General features: G+C 50.6%; 1 protein-coding gene across 3 annotated transcripts in view; it reads left to right on the top strand.

Moving 5' to 3' along the window:
- Window positions 1-489: 489 nt before the first annotated feature.
- The window catches only part of SUSD6 (sushi domain containing 6), a 91,347-nt gene continuing 84,194 nt past the window's right edge, over window positions 490-7,642 (top strand). For 2 of the 3 annotated variants that reach the window (XM_087746467.1, XM_087746465.1), the window contains exon 1: window positions 490-670. The gene's annotated coding sequence lies outside the window, so the exon portion shown is untranslated. Of the gene's footprint in view, window positions 671-1,226; window positions 1,619-7,642 lie in introns of those variants that run through there. The other variant, XM_087746466.1, reaches the window with a different exon arrangement.

Below are 7,642 nucleotides of genomic sequence, written 5' to 3'. Positions count from 1 at the left end.
GAGGGCTCCAGCTCCCTTCGCGGCCGCTGTTCCCAGGCGCTGGGCCGACAGCGAGCGCCACGTGTCCGCGCAGGAGCGCGCCGCGCCGCGCGGCGAGGGCCCGCAGCGTTCCGGCAGGCCTCCAACAACTGCAGTCGCTGCTCGCGGTGGGGCTCCCGCTGCCCGGCTGCGGCTCGTAAACCAGCAGCGGCAGCCGCCGGCGAGCGGGGCCTGGAGCTCCCTGGCCGGGTCCCGCCCCGCTCCCCGTCCCCGTCCCCGTCCCCGTCCCCGTCCCCGTCCCCTTCCCCTTCCCCTTCCCCTTCCCCTTCCCCTTCCCCTTCCCCTTCCCACCCGCGGCCGCAGCCGCTCGCTGCGGGTGGGACGGCGGCGCCCCGCGGCGCCCCCCAGCGGCCGCGCCGCGACACCAGCCCCCCCGCCGCCGCCGCGCGGCCCCTTTAAGGCCCGCCCCGCCCCGCGTGCCCCGGCCGGCGGAGCGGGGCGGGGCCTGGCGGGCGGTGGCGGCGGCCGGGGCGTTGGGCGGGCGAGACGCTGGGGCGGCCGGGGCGCGCGGCCGCCGACCTTCAGCCCCAGCGCCGCGGCACCGCCGCCCCGCCGCCCCTCCGCCGCACACCGCCAGCTCGCCCGCCCGCCCGGCCCGGGCGCCGGCCGTGACCCGCCGCCGAGCCGCCCGGTGAGCTGCCGCGGGGGAGGGCGCGCAGCCCGCTCTGGGGGCCGCGCCGCTGAGGGGCCGGTCGGGGCGCGGGGCGGCGGCGGCGGCCTGGCTGCGGCGGGGCGCGGGGCCTGCCGCCGGCGTGCGGAGGAGCCTGCGCCTGCCGGCGTGCGGAGGAGCCTGCGCCTGCCGGCGTGCGGAGGAGCCTGCGCCTGCCGGCACGGGGTGCGTGTTCCGGCGGGGGCAGGCGCCGGCTGAGGCGGAAGGTCTCGGCGGCGCTTGCCCGGGCGCGGGGCGGAGCGGCCCCCGCGGGCAGAGCGGGGGATGGAGGCGGGGGGCGCCCGCCCGGCCGCCCCGCACGCGTGGCCCGGGGACGGCGTTTGCTTTCCTTGGGGCTGCGGCGGGAGCCCCTTCCCTGCCCGGGAGGCCGGCGCTGGGCTCCGCTGCCGGGTCCGTGACCTCCCGTCACCCGTGGTGCCGGCGCCCGCCTCCTGTCGCGGCACCGCGCCGTCGGGGGGAGCGGCGGCTGGGTTTTCTCCGAGGTCCGCGGTCTTGAAAGTGAGCGTTTGGGCTTGCGGGTGCTCCCTGGTGTGGGATGAACCTCGAGGGTTTAAAAACCCCGAGAGTAACAGCCGAGGCGTGTTCATTGCCCTCTCCTGTTTTTTTTTCCTGTAGCAGAGCTTGTGGGTGCGTGGGGAGACGGGGACGAAGGCGTTAGCGGAGGCCCTCCTGCAGAGGGCTTGACGGGAGAAACTTTGCGTTCATTGGGGCTTCATCTTTCCCTTCGTACTTACGGTGCCTTAGCAGCGCCTGAAGGTCAGAGCTCCCCTGGGAGCTGCCGTGACACGCGTGCAGCGCTTGGGCTGAACCCCTGCCTCTGCCTAACTAACCTGCCCTAAATCCCCGGGAGGGTGTGCAACTCCAAAATAGACGCGCTGGGCTTTTGAGAACTGAAAAGCAAAACCTGCTGTAAGTATCCCTAAAATTGAGTAAAAGATAAAAAGATACCATAATAAATAGTTCTTACTTTGAATATATTTACTTAATGCGGAGTGACGCATTTTTTTCATCTTCGTAGTGTTCTTTTAAGCAGATTAATGCAAATACAGTAGTTCCAAGTGGGCTTATTCTCAAGGGGGTTACGTTATTGTTGGGAACGGACTTGATCTCCGTGTAGTTACAGTAGGACGGGTTTTATTGGGTGGAAGGAGGTGAGAGGAAGTAAACACATAAATTAAAAATATCCTGGAGTTGTCTTTGGAACGGTGGAGAGCTAAACCGAACTGATGGGCAGAGAGGATTTCGCACTTGTCTGCTTGCGCTTCCTAGTGGCTTTTTGTGCGTGTTCCCATAAATGCTATTATGTAATGGTGCTTCTCTTGGCAGGAGCCTATTGTCACCGTAATTCCTCAGGTTTCTGGAGCAATGCAGCTTGTTCAGGAGAGTCGTGGTCAGAACAAGGGGAAGAAAAGTTCTTAAGAGGAGGTTTTAACCTCTTTAATTTTTCATGCGGTAGGACTAAGCTTAGGACATCTGGATCTCTTCCAGAGTATCTTTACTGTCCTCTGTTTGTTGTTCAGCTTGTCTTTCTCTTCTCCTAGGCTGCGCTATAGATATCAGGCACCAGCTTTCCGCTTGCATCCTGCGTCAGAGGGGGGGGAAGACATTGCCCCTCTCCTTTAATAATGACAGTTTTTATACTTCTCCCTTTTGTGGTTTTTTTATTTTCATTTTCCCCTCTGAACAGAAGCAGAAGTGATATAGTTATTTTCAGAGCACTTAACTGTTGCGTAGAAAAAAATACTTGAGATAATGGGGGAAAGGGGACTTTCCCCAGTCCGCATTGCCAGTTAGAACTTGTCTGTATGCATCAAAGGGAGGCAAAATGCCTAAGCAGAGAGAGAATTTGCATATTAAATGCCAGTGCTCTAAGGATCAGTGCTTTTGTGTCTGCAGTTTATCATTGATTTCATCCGCTGCCTCCTCTTCGAGTGTCTGTCATAAATTGCTTTGCAAGTCTGCCTTCTTTTCTTCTTTTTGTGCCACGCTATTGTTTGGGGGTATATTTCTATGGAGAGAGAATAATTCTTTCCAGTATTGTAATCTGGTGGCCAGTTGTGGCACTGGCAGTTTTACAGATCACGCTTCTGTCTTTTTATAACTTGCATGTTGTTTCTGATACTGATTCTGTAAGCAAAACTTGGAGAAGAAAGTAACTTCGGGTTCCCCCCCCCCACCTTGTTTGGAGTTTCATCTGCCCTCTTAAATTGGCTTGTCCTGTTATAGAAATGAGTGGTTTATGGACCACTAGAGAAGAGAGTACTGTCCGAAAGTAGGAAGGTATGTTTCTTTAAGCGGCCACTGGGATGAAGGCAATGTGCCTGAAAGACCTGCAACCTAATCTAACTAGCTTTTAAAACCGAAGATGATTGTTTTCGCTTTACGGTGTTGCACCTCATTGTAGAGCAGAGTAGCACATGACAAGGGAGCCAGAACCTCCTCTTAGACAAGTCACTGTCAAAACCCAGGTGCCCTCATGTTCCTACTTTAAAGGTTTGGGTTTTTTTTTAATACGTAGATGCTTCAGTGAGGTCCAGGCCTGGGAAAGTACTGATCTGGAGGCAGAAATTTCCCAACCACAGTATTACTGTAGCAGAGACATTGATTCTGTCACCTTCTCTTTGCTTGTCATGCAAATTGACCACCTGTGGTCTTTGAGGAGGGCCTGTCGTCCTTGAGTTGTTCAGTGCACCGTGTCTCTGCTGAAACAGTTTCCAGACAGTTATCAGCAGAGTTTATATTTAGTGCAGCATGCGAAGGTGGACTGAAATGGCTGCTTGAGCTCGGGAGCTGCCTGGGGAGTCAGCGAGCAATGGTTACTGAAGTCACTAAATGTGTGTCCTGCCTGTAGCGTAGTGATTTTGATGGGGTTAGTTCTGTGCTGTGATCATGGTGGTTTTCAGCTATTTTATTCCTGCCTGGAGAATTGTTTCAGCTCTCAGTAAGAGCAGTCTGCAGTGGTCTTAACCTCCGCTCCTCAGCTGTGCAACCTCTTAGCTGCAGCCTTGGGTTTCTGTGTCTGTGACTGTTCCTGTTGCATCACTTCTGCTTTTTATCAGTGTACTTGCTCACACCACAGCCATCTACTGCAGTACTGCCCAAATATGTCTCTTACTTGTTCTGCTTTCATGAGAAAGCAGATGTAAGCTGCTGGCCTCTGTCAGTCCAGGAAGGTTTGACGCTGCACCCGGAGTCTGTGTCAGGCCACTGCTGTCTTTTTTTGCCCTTCTGAGAGTTGTATCTCTTCTTGCTAACCCGAGATCCTCCCGGAGAAGCCCATTGCCTGCCCATACCTGCACAAAAGGTCAGTAGCTTGGAAGCCTTGCTCCAGCGTTTCCCCGTCTGCGTCCTGTTGCGCACTTTGCCTCGTACAAGGGCTCCCTGCAGCTCCCCTGCCCTCGGAGCCGCTTGTCGGCTGCTATAACCAGCTGATCCCAGATGATCAGGCTTAGCTGGGAGAGAGGCGATCTTTCACTGGCAGGGCTGGGCCTGCTTGCCTGACAGACTTGGGGGGGTGAGGAGAGGCAGGAGGGATTGAATTTTGCTTCAGGAGTATGTAAATAGAAACACGAAGGCGTTTCCTAGAACAGGAAAAGGGAAAACTTAACCCATACATAGCAAAGATGCTTGCTCATAATGTGGTATTGGTTACAGTAGATTTCTCTTGCCAGAAATACAGTAGTCTGTAATTATGTTTATCTAGTTGTCATCACAAGTGTCATGTCTTTAGAAATGCCTTCATACATGTTTAGCCTCTGTTATGAAGCCATTCTGGATACAAATGGAGTTACTTCAGATGTAACGATTTAACCCCCAGTACAGAGAGTAGTAGTTCGGGACAGGTAGAGGACTTCAATGAAGTGCTCTGCGTCTTTCAAAGTCCTTCTGTGTAATTCACCCAGCTTTGCTGTTCTGTAGTTATGCAGACAGTATCTTCCTTGACTCTGCTAGCAGGCTTGCTTGCTGAGCAGCTGCAAAAATTGATTTTAAGATTAACCAGTGGAAATGCTTCCTATAAATTTCAGGAAGTGAGCTTTTGTATGTAGCAAGAAATATTTTCACCCGCCATTTGTGTGCTGTTTGTTTTGTTACTGAGTAGTGGCAGCCAGTGCTCTCTCGCAGGAAGCTTAGTGTTCTCCCACGGCTTGCTTTGTGATACAGTCTGCAAACCGGGCATTTTCAAACTGAGCCTAGCCATGCTAATAAGATAGCAGTCGAAGCCTGGCCTGTTGTTTGCTTGCTTATTTATTTGTTTTAAACTGATGATATTTGCGTGTGATAATTCAAGACAGTTTATTGAGGAAGCCCACACTGTCGAAGAGCTGCAAGACCAGCAGTTAGAGGTATAAAACCCCTACCTCTTCCCTGCTGCTTCAGTCGACCCCTTCCCACAGCTTCTGGCTTTCTCTGCCTGTGTGTTGAACGGCGGACAGGCTCCGAAAGCGGAGCGTACACCGAGAACCTTCCCCGCAGCGCAGAGGGTCGACATGTCTCGTGTCACGCTGGTGATTCCCCGGGGGAACGGCTATCCTGGCAACCAGCCCACCCAGCAGTGGGTTTGCTTGCTGGTATAAATGAGTGTTAAGTGGAACGGGTTGGTCATCACCTCTGCAGCAGTAACCTTGTAGGCAAGGTAAAGTACAGCTTTTGGAGCTGGTAGAGCAGGGTAAAGGAAAACTGGCTTCTGGGAGTACTTCTGTGTGGAAAATTAAACGCTGCATCGTAGTTGTGCTGTGGACTAGAATGGCTTTCAGTCCAGTGGTGTAAACTCACCTGCTGTAGGAATGAGTTCCTTGTAGGTGCTTGAACTTTGCTATGCTGAAACGTGCACCATTTTAACCTCATGCTTAGAAGTGAACCAGTTTCAATACTCTCTGTCTCTGTCCATAGCTTCCTTAGCTTCCACTTTAAAAGCTCCAGAACCATTTTGAAAACTTTAAAGCTGTTTACATTTTCCCTCAACTCATTTTCCTCCTGGTTTGTAATTAAACGTTGCTGTGGTTTGCTGCTGTTCCTGTTTTTTTCCTGCATTGGTTTAATGGGGTTTTGTAATAAAATGAGTGGGAATTGAAAGAATCTCTGACCAAAACCAAGTTTGCATCTTGTTTGGGAATGAAGACATATAAGTTATGCTGGAGTATTGGATCTCTTTCTGCAGGAGTCTTAAGGGAGCATAAGTTTTAATAGCGAAATCCCGTTGCTACATCAGTCTTGTTTTTGGTTGCGTTGTTTTGTTGTTTTTTTTTTTAAACAAAAAAAATCAACCTCTAACCCAACAACATCCTCCCAAACCCCCAATTTCTGTAAGTGAGCTTGAGAGTGATGTTCTTACTCTATATAAAAATGTAGATCTTTCAATAGCTAAACTTGCAGCTTGATTTTCAACAGTAGCTGTTAAAGGCAGCTTGCTTTGAAAGGAGCTATAGTTTGTATGTGTAGTTTGAAATGTATAGATCAGTGAAATACTTGAGTGACTCTGACCTATTTAAGATGTTTGGTTTTTTTTTTTTCTTCTTGGTAAATAACTTTGGAACGTCTTCAAGGAGTAGATATTGAAGCAGCCCACACTAATACAATTATACTGTGGGGTGTGCCAGAATCTCCTTTGGGTATTGGAGTCCATTTGTGCCAATCATTCTCACAAGGCATTTTTTTTTGTTAGACCTAGTAAGGTGCTCTAAGGTTAATTAAAACCCGTTTAAGTGAGGGGCAGGGGGAAGGTAAAGATGCATACTGGGTATGTGTTGCTCTCTAATGAGCCAAAAAGCGAAAGAAAGCTGATGTGCAGTGAAGAAGACTTAACAGTAATTTATCATCCTCTGCTGTATGTGTGGGATTGATTATACTTGAAAGCTAATACAGAAACTGCCCCCAAAATAGCCTGTATAGGTTGTCCTTCGGTGTTGGTACACAGCCTGAGGAGAATCCCTTCTGTGCCAGAACACCAGCCTGGAAGGGTGATTGACATCTCTGCTTTTCAAGAGAAGTGTCAAAATTGCAGAGCATTGCTCAGAGGGTATGAAAGCTTCGCTTCTCCATCTGCTGCCGCATATGCCACTGGCGACCCAGTGGCCATATGTGGGATCATCCTGAAAGCTTTAAACCCAGGTCGTCTCCGAGCGCCCCTCGCTCCTTTTGAAAAGCCAAAAAGGGCATGCTGCTTGCTTCAGGAGAGGGAGGCTCCTGTTTTCCCCTTAGGAAAATCTAGTAGTACGTCCTTATAAAACTAAAGCGTTATTGTAAAGAGCTGTGTGATCCTGAAATACAGCAAACTGGTTCTGTGATGTGCAACAAAAATATGCTGGAGACTCATTGCAGGCTTTGCCCTGGCTTTGTGAGCAGACACTGTAAGACCGTAGAAGCCTACTAACAGAGATCCATTAAAAACTGCTTTATGGGTATGGGGAGCAGGGTTCTATGATCAGGGGTTGTGTCTTTTGGTAAGCATATGATTATTTAAGTTGAATGAGACACACGAAGAGGAGTTTGCTAGGTTTACTTGTCATTTCATTAGCTGTGAGAACCTCCATCTCAAGTCTGTTTCTGGTTTGCTGTCTTGCAGGGTTTGCATGTGTCTGAGACTCAAAAAGCTGACATTTCTGTGACAATGAAATGTTTTAACAACAAAGGAGATCTTTAAGCAGGCTAGACAAAAATTCCTTTCAGCTGCACGGCTTTTACTTTCCCTTTTGGATGACCAGTTTGCCCAGTTCTCAGTTGGTTGCTCTGCTTTCCCAAGTGGAGAAGGTTATCTTATTAATAACCATCTTTTCTTTTTAAGTCTTGGAATTTTTAGTATTAATGCTGAATAAAAAGAGTATGTGGGGAGGTAAGAGACAGTAAAACATACCTGTGGTTTTCTGGCACCGTAAAAATGAATTTCCTTTCTCTTATGCTTGTTTGGGAAGTATGCACTATTTGTGATCCCTAGAA

Source organism: Nipponia nippon, unplaced genomic scaffold, assembly GCF_047370975.1.
Source record: "Nipponia nippon isolate SJK-2023a ecotype South Korea unplaced genomic scaffold, ASM4737097v1 scaffold_10, whole genome shotgun sequence".
NCBI lineage: Eukaryota > Metazoa > Chordata > Aves > Pelecaniformes > Threskiornithidae > Nipponia > Nipponia nippon.
Note: the sequence above shows the minus strand (reverse complement) of the source record. Positions and strands in the feature narration are given on the sequence as shown.